This window comes from Apus apus, chromosome 5 (assembly GCF_020740795.1).
Source record: "Apus apus isolate bApuApu2 chromosome 5, bApuApu2.pri.cur, whole genome shotgun sequence".
In the NCBI taxonomy this organism is placed as follows: Eukaryota; Metazoa; Chordata; class Aves; order Apodiformes; family Apodidae; genus Apus; species Apus apus.
This window is the reverse complement of record NC_067286.1, coordinates 51,130,917-51,151,736: the sequence shown is the minus strand read 5'-3', so window position 1 is coordinate 51,151,736 and position 20,820 is coordinate 51,130,917. Positions and strand designations below refer to the sequence as shown.

The 20,820-nt window shown below is 38.5% G+C and overlaps 1 long non-coding RNA gene across 6 annotated transcripts in view; it reads right to left on the bottom strand.

The window, feature by feature from the left end:
* Nucleotides 1-20,820, bottom strand: part of LOC127385823 (uncharacterized) — a 155,687-nt gene that overhangs the window by 24,195 nt on the left and 110,672 nt on the right. For 4 of the 6 annotated variants that reach the window (XR_007889759.1, XR_007889761.1, XR_007889757.1 and 1 more), the window contains one exon: nucleotides 3,993-4,287. This is a non-coding gene — a long non-coding RNA (uncharacterized LOC127385823). Of the gene's footprint in view, nucleotides 1-3,992; nucleotides 4,288-4,746; nucleotides 4,967-13,807; nucleotides 13,866-20,820 lie in introns of those variants that run through there. The other 2 variants (XR_007889760.1, XR_007889756.1) reach the window with 2 other exon arrangements.

Here is a 20,820-nt window from a genome sequence, read left to right as displayed (position 1 = left end):
TCTTTGCTTCTCAGTTCCTTATCTATTTAATAAGGATATTAATATGCCGTTAATTCTACTCCTTGTCTGCGTGGCTTTTGAAGGCCTCGTGAAGGTTTTTGTAGTAGAAACTACTTCTTCTGGTATCTGTAAAACTCTCAGCAAAATGGAAGCCTGTTTTTTGCTGAAAATACACAAAGAATGAACAGAGGGAATCACAATCAGAGCTTTCATCTACCACAGACTCAGTAAAAACCGCTCTTTATTATCAGTAATACAGGGCTATACAACATGTAGAGTCTAAAGATGTCCCTTCAGAGAGCTTCTAATTGAAGAGCTGACTTGTGAGAGACAATAAATACTGTGACAGCTATAACACATCAGTTAAAAGAAAAGTGTTGCAAATTTTCACTGAGAAAAATAGACAAACAGGTATCAGTACAAATGAAAGTCTGATTAAAAATGTTAAAATTAAATGTTGTGTCATTTTGAAATCAGTATTTCCATATATATGGTTTTGGGGAGTTTCTAATTTTTTAAAAAACACGATGCTTCTTCAATTTTTTGATCCTGGCTTATGAAAAACAAAGGTGCTGATCTACTGAAATTTCTTGTCAGATAAGCATTCTTTCTGTGGCTATTTATGTTTAAACAACAGAAGTTTAAGACTCAGTTGGTTTTGGTTTGGGTTTTTTTTGCAGGCCTTTCAAAAATCAGTTTTTGCTGGGTCTTGAATCAGCACAGCTCAAGGCATTCCAAGTACAGGAACTGCTTGTGTGTTGTGTTATTAAAGTACATTTTTCTTGACTAGAAATAGTTTCTGCAAGTGTGGAAAATATTTCCACTGTTCAGTATGATTTCCCTGATAATGCGGATAGTTCAAGCTCTAATTCACATAGTTTAACTAAAGAAGCAGTTCAATGGACTGAAATTAAATACATGTGTTTTCAACATCAGACCTTTACTGAAGGAAATTACTGATTTTACTAGCTTTAGAATTGACAGAGAAAGCCAAACACAGCTGTTGTGCAAATGTTTAAAGTAAATTATTAAAAATGTCACTACAGAAAGAGTTGTAAGCCACAGTAAATCACTGACAGAAATGTCTGGCAAAGGCAATGAGCATCCTGTATCATGCATAAACTTCTCTCTCAAAATCACTCACTCTTTAGAAAATAATCCACTATTCTTACTACATATGTGTTGCTCTTATAGGGATAAAAGAAACAAATGAACCCATTGCTGCATTACTGTACTGGATACATTTTAAGGGTTGCTGTGCTTGCTTTTTCTTATAAATTTATTTCTTCCATTATGCCTAATTCTAGTGGGAAATAAAAAACCCTATGCACTGTATTTTGAAAAGGAGCTGTTCTTTACAAATTACAGTGAAGGAAATAGTACTTGCTATGTTAGAATATAAACATTTATAAGCATGCAAAATTGCACTGGGAAAGAAAATCCAAATTATTTTGGATTATTTGGATATTATGTATATATTTTGTAGGAAGTTTACTATAATGACTTTGTATTGTGTTTCTATACCATGAAGAGAAATATGTTCCTGGATCAAGTAAAGAACGTAACATGTATTAACTAAAGAATGAACTTATTTAATGTAACAGAAACCTTGGTAAGTATCATTGAATCTAGTAATAGTGCTTATTTTAATAAGATCAGTAATATTTAAAAGGATTTAATTTTTTTTTTAATCAGTTGCAGGAAGAATTGACAATACTTAGCAGTTTTGTTAATACTGCCACAAAAATTAGTAAGGCAATGAACAATTCCAGTAAGAATTCACTTCTCTCAGATTTGGAGACCACTAATAAAAGTAAACTTTTTTATACTCTTATAATTCTTCACTAACGATGCATCTGTACAGCTGCATGATCTTTAAGAATGTAATTAACCTATTTTTCTTCTCCTAATTACAAGGAAAAGGATTCATGTGGCTAAAAGGAAAAACGATTTTGTTTAGAAGGGAAATACAAATGATGCCCGAAGCCTAATAAATCTGTTGCCATGACAATCAAAGAGCCTTGTCTAATAAAATCTTTAATAATTTATTCACATGAGTAGTTCTTACTCGCACAAGTTGTCCCATTGATTGAAATAGACCTGCTGATGTGAGGAGAGATTTGCACTGGGAAACTTGAATTTAGGATGCAGTCCATGTTCACTTAAAGAGCAGAGGGGACCATTTCTACAAGAGCGAGCTGCTTTCAACAGTAAAGACTGGAAGGCAACATTTATGTATTGTGTTGACCTTCCTCAGTTTTCTTTGTGATCCCTATACACATTCCTATACACATTTTAGATGGTAAATGCACAAAAAATCTACTTCAGTGTACATTTATGCATATTTTGAACCTTTTCTCCTAAAACCAAGGCTGTTTCCCCTGAACCATAACGAAAAATTCTCACACTAGAGGAATGTGTCTCATCTCTGTTTCCTCCTACTGCAGTGATTTCAAAAAGCTGCATTACCATTCTCTCTCTAAAAACTGTCTTCTGTATTCCTTCATCATGCAAGGAGGAGATGTACTGGGAAATACCACAAAATTCCATCTTCTGAATAGGATTTAAGCTCTGATTCCTGTTAATGAGCCCCAGGGTGGCCTGGCTTGGCCTTTTTGCTTTGGCTCTTTGCATCCCTCTCACCCTCCAAATCTGCTGCCAGGAACTGATTACCCCCATGACCAGCTGGACAACCGGTGATAACCATCACACAAACCTGCTCCTGGCCAGTTTCTAACCCCATCAAAAACAGTGGGATTTGCAAGGAATTACCCTTAGAGGAGGGGCAGGCCCTTAACACAGTTTGCTCCTGAAGAGGCACTCAACTTGTCCTCTTCCAAGCTCAGTGATCAACCAGAATGCATAAGAAAATATATATATTTCACATCACCACTCTTGCATCTTTTAGTTCTCATTTCTGAAGAGAGATCCAAGGAAACCAGGCTTTCTGGTTTACTAACCAGAAATTAACCTGTTCTTCCATCTCAGTACACTTACTAAATAATGCCTGATCTGCCTAGCAATTTCCTGATAATTACCCTAAATTTTGGTAAGCTGCTTAGTTACTTAATGACATCGTCTTGCACTCCCCTAGCACCTTTCACCCAGGAGGATGAAAACACATTGCATTTCTTAAAGAAAAATATCTCGCAATATCTACTGAAGCCATTTATTATTATAATTCTCAACACCCCGCCAATATGTGACAAAAATTACTTGATACTGAAACATGTCATACTGTGTTTGCTTATTTTATGACTTGGGTCATCAAGAGTAATATATTCATAATTCACAGTGGTCATTTTTTGGCTTTCTGACGTGTAACAGGATCTGCCTCCCCCTTTAGCTAAAACACACCATCCAACTCTGCATTTCTTACTTGTTTCCCGTGGGAAACAAAATAAAGTAAATCTTTTGTACCTGCAGATCTTGCAGACATTCAAAACCCTTGTGTAGCTGTTATGTACACAGATAATATTTATTCATAAATATTCTTACATTGATACAGGATTTCCTTTACCTTCAATTTTTGTCTTCTAATGGTCAGTGCACAACTGAGGTGCAAGGCAGGTATAGCACCATGACCCCAGAGAGACAGACAGATTGAGAGAAAAAGAGGGCAGGAGGAGGAGAATGGAGGGAGGGAAAAAGAGAGAGAAATGTCTGAACATTCTTAAGCATACTCTTTAGTGTGGAAATATGTACAATACAGCTACTGATGTTCCAGTCCAAGTGCAAATGACAGCACAGGTGTGCACAAACACACACACACGTACATACACACTGTCACAAAGCAAAGGAGAAAGACAGAAATGATCTTACAAAGCTGCTGCAGTAATCAGGACACTTGCTCCTGGAAACAACCATACAAACAAATGTTCTTTTGCTAGCTTTCTACATTTTTTCAATTTTCAATTCATTATTTCTATTATTTTTACATATCACCATAACAGAAATATCGTTATTATTAAAAAGAAGGGAAAAGGCCTTACCATGCAGTGCATCAGGAAGAGATGAGAAGCACAGAGCATGCTGCAGAGATTAAGCTCAGCATGGCATTCAGATATCCTTTGGAATTGAAGAAAATTGTCCAACCCATTCTTCCTAACAAAGCGGACAAGTTTTCTCTAGGCTTGATTTTTTCACCAGAAGACAGATCCTTACAGTGCATTATATTTTCTTCTTCAGGAGATATATTTCCTCCAGTTAAGTTTCAGCTCCGCAATGCCATTTCCAATCACCTCTAAGAAGTTCTTCATTCCCAGATTCGTGGTGTCATCAGAGGGACTCCAAAGAAAATCAAAGAAAGAAAAAAAAGAAAATAATACCTTACCAAAGCCCTGGAATTACCATGCAGAAAAGAAGAAAAAAAAAACAAAACAAGCAACAACCCCTTATTTATTCTATTATCCAAGTGTTTCACAACAATCAGGACTACCTCCTTGGTCTCATATATGCAGTGCTGATTACCTACGAAAAAAGGAAGAGCAAAAACTTTCCCAATTCACACATGATGCATTTTCATTACTGCTGCTCAACTGTGCACTACCAAACAACCCTTCTCATCCTGAGGAATCTTTAAAACCATCTGACAAAAACATCAGCTCTCCCTTTCCCTTTCCAAAGAATATGAATATCAGAATTTCTAGAAAAGAAATGGAGAAAGCTTGACAACTAACCCCAAAATACAAATTGGATCTAAAAGCAAAGCCCTCCAAGCAGGAGAGTTGTTGAGCAAGTAGATACCTTGCCTGAAGGGTTTGGGAACACACGCACTAAGTCATCATAGGGAAGGAGAAAGAGATAAAGAACGGTGGCTAACAGGGGTTTTGGAGAGGATGGGGTGGGACCGACTGGGTGTCAGGCAAGAGTGGGATCCTGAGTCACCCTCAGCCTCCTGCCTTCTCGCTGACAGCAGCTCGGGCTTCCCCTGCACTTTCTGCAAAGCATATTAATTGATTCTGGTTGCTGAGCAACTAACTCTGGGGAGCCACATCGACGGCTCCGGCTCCGGCACAGCTTCAGCAGCAGCAGCAGGGAGAGGGGACGGTCTCCCCCGCCTCCCTCCTCCTCCCGGGGCTCGCTCACCCTTCCCGGGATGCCCTCAGCTGCCCTGCACGGAAGCTTTGCCAGGAAAAGGGAAAAGCCCCCATTAGTGCAGCAGGGTGAGAAGGTGGGTTGCTCCCCCCACACTGTGTGACAGTGGCAGGGCTCTGGCAGCAGCCCTGCTCCCCACTGCAGCCCCAAAGGGCACCCTCCAACCCACTGCTCCAGAGGGGTGCCTGGGGTGGGGGGGCTGGCTCAGATCTAGGAAACCCATCCAGGAAAGGCATGGGGGAGGCAAACCAGGGTGGTGCAGTTCCCTTCTGAAAGGCAAAGCTGGGTTAACCCTCTGGTTCTCCAGGCATGCTGCAAAGGTGACATTAAAATGACAACACCTGTGGTTGTGCCAACTCCTGGGTTCAAAAGTGAGTTTCCAGTTGAAGCTGTGCCCACTTAAGCTCCATCCCTGCAATAACAGGGTAAATGTATTACTTATTCCTGACCTGTATATCATGCTGCACTTCAGACGAAGCAGACACTTATTTGGCTTGAAAGGGCACACTGTAAACCAAAGCCACCATCCAGAGGAACTGCCTGGATATCTTTGATAGACACTGCAAAATGAAACTCTCTCTGATGTAACGCTGTCATTGCATTAACTAATGTTGTGTTAAGTTCCTCATATGAGAGCAACAGCAATAAGGCCATTTACTTTTGGCCCAAAAAATAACTGGATAAGGAGCTGGCTCCAAGGGAATCCTCCTAGAGCACCTTGACCAGTTGTCCCATAGGAATGACAGAGAGAATTTCTGCTAGGTTGATGCCCAGTGGGTGGACCCTGAATAGAGCCTGATCACTGCAATTTGTGGTAGGGCTTCCACTGACTTCTTTGACTCTAGAGACTGAAAAAAAATCTCCAAAACCACACAGCATCCAAACCAAGATTTCTTTTGTGCTCTTGTTTTGGATTAATCCTTAGTCACATCATGGCATTTGTTCAGCACTGACTAAGCTGTCTTTCCATTGCACAGGTAAGGTGTAAGAAATGACCTCAAGATTTCTCTCCTGGTGACCTGGCAGCAAGTGTAGATATCAGATCTTGGCCAAACTTCTCACACGTGATTAATGTCAAAGACCTGAGCTAGATTAGCTCTTTATTTCTCTTATAGTGATAGGACAAGTTAAAGGGCAAGACCCTGAGGACTGCCTCTGCTTGCAGTCACACAAATAAACAGAGTCATCTAATTTTTCCCCTTGAAAAACTCCAACCTATAGCTTATGTGTGCTATCTAAAGGCAAAAACAGGGTCTTTGTGAAAAGGGGACAGGTTATCTTAAACAAAAGAATAACTTTTCTGACAGTAGCTTAGCCCCACAACACTCTGATTTCATGCTTTAATAAATAAGATCTACAGTTTAGCCTCACTTTCTTAGCAAAAGCTGATGATTCATATATATTCAAAGCTCAGGGAGGACCATTAGATCAGGTTAGCAGAGCTGCCATACGAAATTGATAGCAGAACTTAGTTCATCCGCTATGTCTATTGACATGAGCATATAGTGGGTATTCTAATCTCCCATGTACAGAATACAGAGAAATATGGGAACTTTAGTCTTGGTTTTGTACATGAAAGTAATTTACCCTCCTACCAACAACTCTTCTATCAAAGAGATCCTGTAGTTCACCTACTGCATGAAAATGTGTCTCCTGTGGTCTACTAATGTACCATACATAGGTTAAACACACTAAAACCACACATAATAAACATAGACTGTTCTTGATGGAGATGGTCACTGATTTATGTTATTAATTTGGTATCATAGATTCTCCCTTTATCTTTTCTTCTGACCCCTTTAACATTTCTTTTGACTATCTCTCATAGTACCTCATCTTGCTACGTGGGTAGAAAAAATCCAACAAGGTTTCCTCAGCAGTGGTTGATGCAAAGAGTGTATTTTGTTGTGTGTCACTGCTCCTATATGACATGGCTTCCTTTAGCCCACAAGTTTACTTGCTTGCAACAAAGTGATGAAAAATGACAATAAAAAGGGTTTAAAGGGAGCTAACCCACCTCTGTCTCACATTGGCATCTATAACACACATGCTACTCCTGGGAAATGGCTTTCTAACCAGTGCTTACAAGTCTCCTTTCAGGATAAGCCATGCTTTTAAAAGGCAATTTACTCCAATGCCTCACTACCATAACTACAAAAAGGGTATTTCTAAGCTTCATTGCTGCAAAGTTAAACATACTATTTCTTGTTCTATTCACAAATATCATTCCTCATCTCAACTATCTTTTATGTATATATAATTCATTATATCTCTTCTCAGCCTCTTTCCTTTCTAGGTAAAAAACTTATATAAGTGTTTACTCTTCTGCCACTTTTTAGGGAATGGTTTATCACACACTGACCTCTGGATCATAAGAGTACCGAAAACTGAATGTGAAATTGCATGTGTATAGGGATGCACATTAATGTCTGCAAAAGTAAAAGGTACCAAAGAAAGGGTGTCTGGCTTAGGATGAGAGACACACAGCATAGGAACAGGGAAATAAGGCAGAACTGCTTCATCTAGCTGTGATGATAAGATTAAATACTGTTTAAATATTCTTTTTTTTTTTTTTCTTTTTCTTTTCTGAATGAAATGGGGAGAAAGAAAGGAGGAGATTAAATACAGCCAGGTTGTGTGTTTCTGCCAGAGTCCTTCCAACCTGTGGAAGAAAATGGTTCAATTGAAGGGCATAAGGGAAAAAAGACTACTTTTTCCTTTGAATTTGTGTAACAATTTATGAAGTCCTATATAGAAGAATGAGGGTAGCACATGATCTAAGTTAGATAGTAAATGAAAAGTATAGAAATATACTGAGAAAAGATGAGGACGGACTTTTTTGGGAAAAGATGATAAGCTGGAAAACATATGAATGTTTAGACTAAGGGAACAAAGAGAGGTGGAAAGATTTCCCAGTTTCTTGCAATGAAATTATTAAGTTTCTATGAACATATTTCACCACACACATAGTAAAGAAATGTTTCTTTCAACATGATAAGCTGTAGTTGGTTTATATTTTCCACTTTACCCCTCTGCATTCATGTCATTGCCTGTTTTTATCTTCAACAGTACAATCTTTAAAAAGTGTGACAACAAATTATTAATATTTGAATGTGTCCTGTTTTGTACTTTATTTTAGCACAGAGGAATACCAAATAGTGCTGAAGCTGTCTGTATTGGAACAAATATCTTAAAAAGTGCTAGGGAAGGGTAGTTGAAGGACAAAGCAAAGAACAAAACAATCATAGAAAGGAAGCAAGTCAACAACTGGTGATTTCAAAGTAAAAGCAAACTGCCATGTAAGAAGAAGCCCTCAGATTACTTAAAGAAAGTGTGGGAGAGGTAGATTGGAGATGTCAACATTTGGCCAATTTCATTTATTTTATTTTTTTTAGGAAATGAAAGCTGTTAATATAAAATTCAGCCTGTTACACTCTCTCTTTAACTTACACAAGGCTTGAATTTAATCTCATGGAAACGTTTCTTATTATGCATTGAAAAGACTGACTAATGTATGTGTTCTGTTTCTATTCCATGCTCTATTTATCTTTCCTCTTCCCACCTTTCTATCCATTCAATAATAGCATTATCCTCTTTGGAAAAATAAGTGTCCTGTGCGCCTAAAGACCACATCAAGCTAGGATCCAGTCAGCTCTCAACCCCCAGGGGCATGGTACAACTGGTGTCCCACCAAAAAAAAGTAATTTACAGCAGGCAAATCAGACCAGCAGCACCCATTCATGTTCAAGCCCTCCAGTCAGATATGGCCCATCTTGCAAGATCTTGGGCATGAAAATAATGGGGAGATGCAACAAGCCATGGCAAGTGGTTGGGCAGAAGCCCATTTCAGATCTTAGACTGGCTGCTCTGTATTGCTGATAACAAGAGAAAGTCCCCAGGAAGACAAACGGGAAGAAAAAAAACCTTCTGTCAATATGTTCTAGTCCAGGGTGTAGGAAAGATCTTAAAGGTCTTTTCCAACCAGAATGATGTTGTGATTCTGTGAAAGGATCAAGCAGAAGGATGACATTTGAAGAAGGTGAGTGATGGCTGCAGCAAGTGCAATGTGGTGGCCCAGGCTGAGGAAATGGTGCCTTTCTCCAGCTGGGTGTGGATATCTGTGCTGTGGGGGCAGAGGGTGGTGCAGGCAGATGGGCTCCTTACTGCACTGGCAATTACTGTCCCCTACCTGAAGAGGGGCAGAGGCCCCATGGGATTTGGAAGATGTGGCCACAGGCTGTCAGGCTTTAAGAAGCTGAAGCAGAAAAATATCCCAGGAATCTCCCTGTAAGTGTCAGGAGAAGGGAAGACTAGGGAGATGTAAGAAGAGGTGTGCAGGTGTCACTCCTTGGGTGCTCAGATGGTCTCAACTGCCACTGTCACCAGGAGATGACTTCCCACAGTGCAGAGGGCCACCCACAATAGACCGAGTAACAGGGGAAACCTTCTCCCCAGTTCACCCAGCTGCCTGCTACAGTATCACCTGGCCACCAGAAGCAGATTAAATAGCTTGTTTAACAAAACATTGGCCTGCATCCCAATTGTACTTTAATACTTTGATAGAGATCATCAATTTATTCCTTGCAAGCTGCACCTTCTCCAGTAGCTGCTGTTTGAGAACTTAATTAGGTTCCAAAACCAGTATTCTATGTAAAGGATATAGAAATTTTAATATAAATAAAATATGCAGAGATCACATAAATTATTTGAGGTATAAAATAAAAAGTATAATTCAGCTATGAACTAAATTTAAGCTATAAGCCTGTGAACATAATTTGCAAGGAAGTCTTCTGGATATGTTTTTTATTTTGACCTTTCAATATCCTGTGTCTCATCTACTATTCAGTCAATTGCAGCACAAACAACTGAATTGATTTCTTGCCTTTTTAGTTTAAATGCCATAATACATGTGTGAGAGTCTGAGCTTCAGTGAGTGCATTTCCAGACCATCATCAGCAGTGAATTTGAAAAATCTAACCATAAGAAACAGACCTTCATTAAAAAAAAAATCCAAAACCATAACAGAGTATGCACACATAGTTCCATCTATCTGCAGCATACTTAGCATTCATTAAATATTTCTAACATACTTTAAATATAATGTTACTGTAATAAAAATTTTCAATATTCTATATGGCAACTGGTCTCATTCTTTTCTAGTTTCCATCAGTTCAAATCAGATTAGGATATCATAGCTGTCAAAAACTTGCAACAGTAAGAAAACAGTACAAACAATGGTAAGTAAAGCCAGTAAAATGCAAAACATTTTAGATTTGTTGTTCTCTTTCTTTTTAAATAAATGCTGCTTTATTCCAACTTAACCACTAGCTGACTAAGGAACAATAAAAGGTTACAGCTTGTAGGTAATAATTGTTTGGCTTACTCAAGCTTTCATAGGATAGTCTGAAATAAATTCTAATTGATCAGATTTCTATTTCATTTATAGAAAAGTAAATCTCCAATATTCACTGATTTAAATTAAATAATCCTTAATTTACATCAGTGTAGCTAGTAACAATAGACCCCCAGTAACAACTGGCCATTGCAGAGTTAGCTTCAGTTTAAATTCCCTGTGTACCAGTAACTTAGTAAGGCTTCCTTTACATCACCCTAACACTAAAAATAGCATTTCAATATAGATCTATCAAAAATTTAAGCACAAAAATGTGACTAGCTGGCTAGTAGCACAGTCACATTCACTGCAGAAAATACATACACAAAGTATCTTTTCTCTTTAGAAAAAGAAAACCAGGTTTGAAATTAACTTCTTGGCACACAAATGGAACATAAAGGAATAATCTCAATTTATTTTAAAAAGGGTTACCTTGACCTAAAGTGCCATTTTGTATAAACAAGATGCAGTGGCAGTTGCACTTGTTGGGGGATCATCAATGCTGAACACCAGATACATGCCAGATTGAGTCATCTGATACTCCTACACTGATGGAGGTAGCAAAATGCTCCCTGATTTCTATGGGAAGAAGACCGGGCTCTGCTCTTTGGAGACTATCACAGTCTCAGGCAAAACCTCCTTAGCCTGTTGCATCAAATGGAGACAGACTTGCATTGCTAATGCTGCTTAAATATACTAGTTCCACGTGTACATTAAACCACTCCAGAAGGAAGGTACTATTTTCTTAGAGGCAGTGATGTGTTTGCAATGTCTGTTCAAACTGGATTGTCATTAAAGAAACAGTAATCTTGCAGTACAGCCATGTAGTAAAATGCAACACATGAATTCATTGAATCCCAAGGGTGATCATCTGCCTGAAATCCTCTAGATAAGCATGTTCACATATGGTAAAAAAGCTCTCAAGCAGCAACAGTTATTACTGCTGAATAAACAGTCACATTATTTCTCAAAAGGCAATATACCCACCAGGCAAAAAAGTAATAGTATGCTAATGAAGGATTAGACAGGCACTGCCTAAATTAGTCCTACAGATTCATTAAGCTTTTGGGTATGTATTACATTATATTACTACTTAATACCATAGAACAAAAATTAATTTCTCTCTCCCCCCCTGTTTTTCAGTTGTTGGGTTTTGTTTGTGGGTTTTTTGGTTGCTGGTTTTTTTGTTTGGTTGGGTTTTTTGGGGTTTTTTTGGGAGGGTTGTTGTTTTGGTTTGGTTTTTTTGTTGTTGTTGTGGTTGGGTGTTTGTTTGTTTTTTTTCTGAAATAGAAGAGAAGGAGATTTCTTTTCCTGGGTTAACTTCCAAGCATTAAGAAAAATAACATAATCTGAATATTCATGATCCACATCTATGGCTCTTCATCACTGCACTGCACACAGGATGCTGCTAGAATGAATACTGCACAGTGGCCAAAGTAGTCCTAAACATTATTAAATACTCCAAAATGCATAGTATGAGTGTTGGCATGATATCACACTTGACCTGAATAAATGCACTTTGAAGAACTTGACAGAAGCCAGATTTCAGTAACTGCTGACTTTTCTATTCTGAATATCATAATTCTTCAGAATCCCAGTATTTTTACTGGTAAAGCTTTTCAAAACACACCTGTTTATTTTTTTCTTTACAAAAGACTCACCAGCTGGTTTAGTTTTCTATTTAGCACTATAGAGGTATTTTTGTAAGCAGCATTGTGGTTAAAGTTACTGGGAATAGCTCAGCAAGTCCTTGACGTTCAACAGAGAATGCCCCTTAGCTGAGGGGAAAGGAAACTTCATCAAACATTCTCAAACAAATCCTTCATTAATAATTGCTCAATTAATTAATTAATATTTTGGAAACTTTACAGATTAACAATATATAGATATTCAAAAGGATTTCTCAGAGCCAAAAGATAAAAGCAAAATACAAAAATATCAATCCACACGATATTCTGAGGTATCGGTTTAAAAAAATAATCCAAACTAAAACCAGTTTAAGCATGTTAACCTTTCACAGTCTACCTATTTCTTAAATATTCCATTAAAGCTTTTAAGGTTTTAAGCTTTTCCTCAGTGCTGTTCTCTGTTTAATTAATTAATCACAGTGTTTGCACATCTTGAACAACTTTGCTTTAATGTCTCACTCCCTTTTGTGGATTGATATGCTGTGAGATTTTAATGAGAGTAATTTCTTATGCTTTTATGCAGAATTATTGTAAGGAGGAGAAAGTGATAATAACTCAAGTCTTCTGTTAATTACACATCTAATTATTCTTAGAAGTGTATTTCTAATTATGTCTGCCAGCAGCCTTTGTTCAATTACTGCAGTCAGATTGGAAATGGAGCTTAAATTAATTGCTTTCTGAAAACAACTGTATTTTAAAAACAAAGAACAAGTATGAATATTTGTATTTTAGCCCAAAACACCCTCTTCTCCAATAGTCATTCTTTAAACAAAAATCTTAGAGAATCATGTAAAAATCTTTGCCCTTTAACAATATACTTAAAGCTAGCAAATGTTCTGAGAGGACAAAAAAAAAAAACCTTCATTAAGACAAAAACTACTTATGGTCAAAGAGTCTTTTTTTCCTGGAATGGTAATCAGGACTTTTATGTTAAAAGTCTTCAAATAGCGAGTCTTACCTCTAGAGGCACAGCAGTGCCATTACTCAGAGAACAAGTGTTCTTTCAAGGGTGAAAAGGAAAGAAATATATATTTTTGATGTTGTCAGATTCCCATTTGTGAGCTAGGAAACCCCTTGTTTACCACACTATTTCTAAAATGATGCAGAGCTCATCTGAAACATAAGCTGCCCCAGAGATTTCAGGTCAGGAAATCATGTATTCAGTTAAAAACTGCTCAATAAAAATAATCTTTAGAAAGTACAATCCTTTACATATTATTGCATTTATCATACCAAATAGCATTGTTTTAATCAGAGTAATCAATCCAGAAGTAAATCTAGAATGACAAAAAGAGATTTAGACTCAGATATTTCACTATGTACAGATGATTGACATACAGATCCCCTTCCAACAGTATATATAAATGTATATAGTATTTGCATCTGTTATGTATTAATTTGGAATGAGACTCAGCTCTTGGCTATGGAAAGCAACAGTATTTCACAAAAATATTTCAGCTTACATGTAGTGGATTCATAACCTGACAGACAACATACAATATTGCATATTTAAATCTTAAAAAATATTGATTGCCTTCACTTTGAATACATTTCCCTTTGACACCAGACTCCTGTTAGCCCCTGCTTCCTCACTAAAATGAACACTGGAAAAGAAGCCCGTGAGACTTACCTGTTTGCCTTCCAGGAGACAGAGAAGTTTAAAGCATTGAAGTACTCATGACAACCAGCCACTAGCATTTAGCTTACGTAGAAATAATTACATTCTTCCATCTTTTAGCTTTCTCAGTAAGTGAAAGCTGGTGATGGATGCCAGCAGCCTTGTTAAAATATCACTGTAATCCATTCAAGCTCTGGAGATTGCTTAGAAAACCAAGTCATAAACATGCAGTGTCTACAGCTTCACGAGCAGCTCAGCATTTTCCAAATATGTACGTCTTCCTTTTCCAGTACTGCACTTCACAGAGCACTCTACCTATCTTGCTTTGAATAGAAGGAATACAGCTGTTGAAAGTAAATTCTACAAGAACAAATGTGTTTTACATGTTTAAGCTTTCCCACATCAAATGGTTATGATTTTAGGAAAGGAGACAACCTTTAGGTTTTTTAGTAGTTGTCCTTTCCTCTTAAAAAGAAAAAGCTTCAAATAGAGAAGCAAGAAGTAAAGAAGAGGATCTAGCAGTTCAAGAAGCAGCAGGCAAGGATGGGTGTCTTGTGATTGCTTTGAGTTAATACTCCTCAGGGGGAGATGAAAAAAAGCACAAATATAGGAAAATCTGTCTTACAGAGTAAAAATCTGTTGTATAAGCCAATCTCTGGCAAAGTAAAACAGCATGTGCATTTACTCCATTAATTTCTAGCATGCCAGAGTGCAAAGGAATTTAGAAGCTCTCTGTTTATTAGAGGCAAACAGGCAGAAAGAGGGAAAAAAATTCAGTATATGTAACTACTATAATTACTTCCGCTCCCCTGAGAAACGTTACCAGATAGCTCTAAATCTGTCAGAGAAGTGTATGTGAAAGCAGCATTTATCAGTACCATAGAACATTTTATCATTACCAATATTGTCTGCAGCATATGTGGAGAATGAACACTTAATAATGCTGCATCCCCTAGATACAAATAAATACATTCATGACTGTTCTTTTTATAGCCTTAAACACACCAGGTCTTTGGACTCCCTGAAAAATGTGACTATGAAGGCTGTTACAAGAATGACAAGTGCTGAACACTTTGGAATAACTGACCCAATTACTGGCACCCAGCAATGGGGAACTTCAGCCTAAAAACTAATTCAAATCCCACTGAAGCCCATGAAAGTAGATTTTGAGAGGCTGTGGATGACAAACTTTGCCAGCTGGCTTCTGCATCCTTGAGCATTGCTACACAGCTAGACCACAAAGTCACCAAAAACATCTTGGAAGGAGCTGGTTGGAACCCTGCTCTGATGTGAAGCTCTCCTGGACATAACAGTGCGATGCTGAGTCTGAATTTGCTCAAATAATGTATACAGGACATGCCTGTTCCCTTCAGGGAAAAAAAAAAAACCAACAAAAAATTCCATTTATTTGTGTGAGTTGTCCAGCCACAGACCAAAATGCCACTGAGCCAAATGCTATTCAAGCATAAAACAAAGAAACTCCCCAGCTGCATGAATTTACAGTCCAGCTGTCACCTTCCATACTTTCCACGCACACTGCCCACCTGCAGTGCCACCAAATCTTGCAGAACAGAAGGTTCTTGAATTTAAACCCTTCTAATTATCAACACAGCCATACTTTGGATTGTTTTTGTGGTTTTTTTTTCCCCATAACACAGTTTGATCTAGCCTTTCCAATCAGTGAATACTTCATATTTTGAAAAAATAAAATTAACCCCTATTTCCATTATTCCAGATGATAGAGAAGCTGGAGCCAATGTTCATCTGCATGATACACTTAAAAGACAAAAAATGAAAAAAAAAAAGTCATGTTTCACATTTGAGCTCTGAGGGACTGCACAAGCCACATAGAGCAAATCCTACATCCTTGGCACAGAAGAAATGTTTGATATCTCAGGGCTTGTACTGAAAAAGCTGTAGTACTAAGTTTAGTTTGCATATTCCTTTCTTTGCCATATTCACAGTTCTGTATTTTGCTGCAATCCACATATCCTAAGTTTATATGTGCATGGAATACTGCCTGCCCTTCAATAATGCTTTGGCTACTGATCTTGTAGGGGAAGCATTTCCTCATATGACCTTAGGTATTAGAAATGCTGGCAACTCCCTCTCCACATCTGATGCCCAGGCAGAAGGCAAATACTCTTCTTGGATGTTCAGCAGCCCACTGCTTCTGGAAAAGCAGCAGATAGGAAGGTGGGAACACAGGGTTTTGAGCATTTCAGAGGAAATGCCAGGCTAACACAGTCCAGGAACTTTCATTGATATCTTGAGTTGCATCAACTCCACTCAGACCTTTCTGAGTCCCTAAGAAAATTTCCCTCTTCCCTGTTAACTCTGTGATTTGGCTGGGTGTTTGCTCCCTTCAGGAGTCTTCCCACTAGCACAGGGCTGCTTTCCAGCCAAGCCTCTGGCAGAGCATCACACGAAATACTCCTGCAACAAAAAGCAGTAGAACAGTTGCACCACCTATCACCACATAAGCAGCACTTCCACACAAAAAGAAACAGTCGCTGCCACTGGTGCAGGATGAAGGTCTTTCTGCACCCTAACCTGTAGCTCCCACTATGGTAGATTGATACCAGGGATCAAGTGTTATTCCCAGTATTGTCACTGCAATAAAGTCTGGTTATTATATGGCACAAATCTCAATGCTCACCCATTTTCCAACTCCCATTTGACTTCTAAACATGTTTATCATATATTCTGCCTTTTTAGCATGCCCAGGCATTTTGGGTTCTCAGCCTGAGAAATCTTTGAAGACATCTGATGTTCATTTTTTGAAAGGTTGGGCCATTCATACACTGGGCACTAGGAGAAAACATTGCACAAAGAGACACAAGACACCAGTAGCTTCTTTCAGGGACAGAGGTCAGTAGCCATGAAATTTGTCACTATTTTGTTAACTTCAAGAACTTCAGTATTTTGACACTACAAAGTGCACCTGCCTCTACAAATTATGTTGAATGTCTGAATGAAGTTCAACAAGGCAAACTGCAAAGTCCTGCCCATGGGTCAGGGCAATCCCAAGCACAAATACAGATTGGTCAAAGAATGGATTGAGAACAGTCCTGAGAAGAAGGACCTGGGGGTGCTGGTTGATGAGAAGTTCAACACAAGCTGGCAATGTGCACTTGCAGCCCAGAAAGCCAACCTGTCCTGGACTGCATCAAAAGAAGCATGGCCAGCAGGTCAAGTGAGGTGATTCTGCCCCTTTAATCTGCACTCATGAGATCCCACCTGGAGCCCTGTGTTGAGTTCTGGAGCCCCAAACACAGGAAGGACATGGAGTTGTTGGAGCAAGTCAGAGGAGGGCCACAAAGATGATCAGAGGGCTGGAGCAGCTCTCCTGTGAAGATGGGCTGAGAGAGTTGGGGTTGTTCAGCCTTGAGAAGAGAAGGCTCTGAGAAGATTCAGTAGCTGCCTTCCAGGACTAAAAAGGACCTACAGGCAAGCTGGAGAGGGACATTTTTAAAGGGCATGTAGTGAGAGGATGAGGTGGAATGGTTTCAAACTGAAAGAGGGCAGATTCAATTAGTTATTAGGAAGAAATTAATTACTGTGAGAGTCGTGAAACACTGGAACAGGTTGCCCAGGGAGGTTGGGAATGCTCCCTCCCTGGAAGTGTTCCAGGACAGGTTGGATGGGGCTTTGAGCAACCTGGTCTAGTGGGATGTGTCCCTGCCCATGTGGGGAGGTTGGAACTAAATTATCTTTAAGGTACCTTCCTACTCAAACCATTCTGTAATTCTATGAATTACCTCTCTTTCATCAGGTCTAATTATCCTTGTGGAAAAAATGCTTGCCTTGTATTTTGTACAAAATATTTCCAGCACTCAAAGTTACATTTTAGGAATAGAGGTCAATGTGTGTCTGTCCCAAAGCTAGGATATTAATAACACTAGAGGATCTATAGGTTTCCATGAGACATGGCATTTCAGCTCCTGACTAAAAAATTGAATTTGTTCCAAGGGTTGTTTTTGCATAGGAAGGTGACAATACCCTTGCAGAGGGCTTATGGGTATCCCCTCTCATTCTGGGAGATTCTGAGTGTCCCAGGAAGGACTCTGGGAAAATGAGCAGAAACTAAGTGAGGGTTTACAGCCCCTCAAGGAGACAGGATAGTAATAAGCATGATTTAATGCTGAGTTGTGTCATTTGGAATTTCCCACAAAATATTCTAGTATGAAAAAAGCCTTTGATGAATTGGGATCAATTCATTTTAGAAAATACATGCATCTCCCTGAGCACCAAAGACCTCCAAACATACTTTTGCCTTGTATCCTGCTCAGAGAATCCTTGCCAAAGCAATTCTCTCTATGCATCTTGCCAAGTTATTTTCACTAAATAATATATCCTGCCCAGTTTCCTTAGTGAAATGTAATCAAATGGCAAAACAGTCCCAAGACTTGAAAGAAAATGCTACAAAAACATAAAAAACCCTAAAAGTTAGCACTGTCCAGGGTGCAGAGACTTGTAAGAAAAACAATAAACAAAGAACACAGAGATAAACAGAGGTGGAAACTGGTGTCTTTAATGATTATGTGACTTTTATTTCTAATCAGAAACATAAATCCTGGTGCACTCTGTGCATATCCTTATTCATATCTGGAATAAATTTATTTGTGCTTAAAGTCCCTACACATAGGAATGAGGAAGTCGAGTCAGCAGGCTTATGATTCAGTTTTGGCTTAAATTCAGCCATATTTTAAGTTAACATTTTGTGATCACTTCTAGGAGTAGCAAAAGCAGCAAGAAATTATGGTTTTGATTAAGCTCAACAGCTTGCTGAAACATTTCCTTTATGTCAGATACAAAATCAGCTGTAATATTGCAGAGCTGGACAGGTTGTCATTGGGCTGTCTTGAGATAGTCCCCTAGAGATACAAGTATAGTATGTTCCTTTCAAAAGAGTAGAACGTATGTGCAAACATATCTAGATCATGACAATGCATGAGACAACATGAATATAAACTGACAAACAACTTTTTATTTCTTGTCCTGTGCTCAGAGTTCAAGTGCCCAAATATCTAAGCCAGGCTTGAGAAAGTGGCAGCACTTTTCATGGTCCAGAAAGAGATAGAAACTCCTTCATCAAAGGAAAGTTACTCTGATCTTTCAGCCACTTTAAGAGGAGGTTGCAACATATTTGTTGCCGACATCATGCAAGTGATGAATGGGAAGATACTGAAATAAGCTGTCAGGATACATGGATATCATGCCAGATTTTTCCTGACTTTTATGAACTATATAGAGTCCAAGAGTGCATGACACTCTGAGGTGAACTAAGCCCATTAGCTCTTGAAAAAAACTCTGAAGTCCTTGATTGCCCCTCAGCCCCCTAAAGATAGAAGATCAATTACAAAGTTGAGATGGAACATAAAGAAGATAGATAATTGAAGGCCATCTCAAGGACAAACATAGTGGTTGAAAAGCTTACGACAAAGGAGAAATAGTAATGTCAGGGGGGAAAAAAGCTGCAGGAAGAGGATTAGTGAGAACAGAGGTATAGTCTGAGGAGGACAATATGTGATTGCATTGAAACATGCAAAAGGACAAAGGTGTGAACCAAAGAGGAATCCAGGCAGTTTCTGCCTGGAATTCTGGCAGAAACTACCTAGAATCAGGTAAGAAGGAAGATTCCCCAAACTGCAATTTGTCATGGAAGTAAGTAGTTGGATCAAATTCTCTTCTGATTTATTATCCATAAACCAATCACTGGTAATAAGCAAAAAAGATGGTGAATATTACCCTAATTTAGCAATTTGTCTTTTTAAACAGTTCTAGGCAACCTTTCAAGACTAACATTTTACTAGAGTTTATCTGAAAACATTTATTTCAGTTATTTTATGTTTGCTACATGACATATAGGTGTCTGGAAGCTGCATACTCAGAAGCAGATTTCTTTCTCACTGAGGATCCAGGCATGTTCTTGCAATTTGAGCTGGAGCAACCTCAGAATATACTGTCCTGCTCTTTCAATACTATTTCTAAATTAAAAGTTACCACCAACAAGCTGTCAAATGAGCACTTTGAACTATGCAGTTTTCCATTGCATTGATAAGGATTAGGGATGCTTTTCGGGATGGATACTGTGTCTCAGCTGACAGAATGGCAATTTTCAGCTCAGCTGGCAAGCAAAAGTTAAGAGCAGTAGCTTTTTTACTTCCTTTTGACCCACAAAACCATACAAACTTATATTTTAGCTTGCTTCATTTTTAATGTCATACATTTTTTTCCACCCAGTGCTGCTTGTTCAGGCCTACTGAGCGTCAGTTCTGCCTGACTAGAATCCCAAAGGGATCACAACCCTGTTAAGGCAACAAAGTACGGGACAAAAAGAGTGTTTTAAAAATCATAGGCTTATAGGATAATTCAGGTTGTAAGGCACCTCAGCAGGTCATCGAGTCAACCATGGACTTTGATCCAGTTTTGTCTGCTTGCCAGAAGCAACCACCTTTATCTCAAGCATAGCTGAAGGAACAGGCTTTTATTAGTGCATGTCTTGACCAAATGTGAGAGATTTTGTTGTTCTTTCTTTTCTATTTTTTCTTTAATTTTATACCTTCAAGAAAAGACAGTGCTTAAGTATTATGAATGTATTACAATCATTCTCGCTGTATGCTAGTCTGTAAGCTTGATAAACCACAGATAAAAACCCCACAGATAAATAAACTACAGATATTTTGTATCAGTTGCTGTTTTGATACATGAATTGCAAAGGAAAGATTTTTGAATTTGTGAAAAAAAAAATCACTTATGAAAGATTAAGACCAGCCATCCATTCATGATAACATTTGCATTACAGAGAGCCTGTGGCCACAGTTCTTCCCAAAGCACTTTGAGCAGTACATGCAGTAACACTTTTAAAGCTTCATTTGAACAAAAGAGAAAGTTTGTTTGCATCTGACATGATTCATTAACTCAAGAGAACCATCGTATTTCAATCAGGCTACACATGAAGAGGAATCTAATGTCACAATGAGTCTGTAGTCTTGTTTTTTGCAATCTTAGCTCTGCATTCC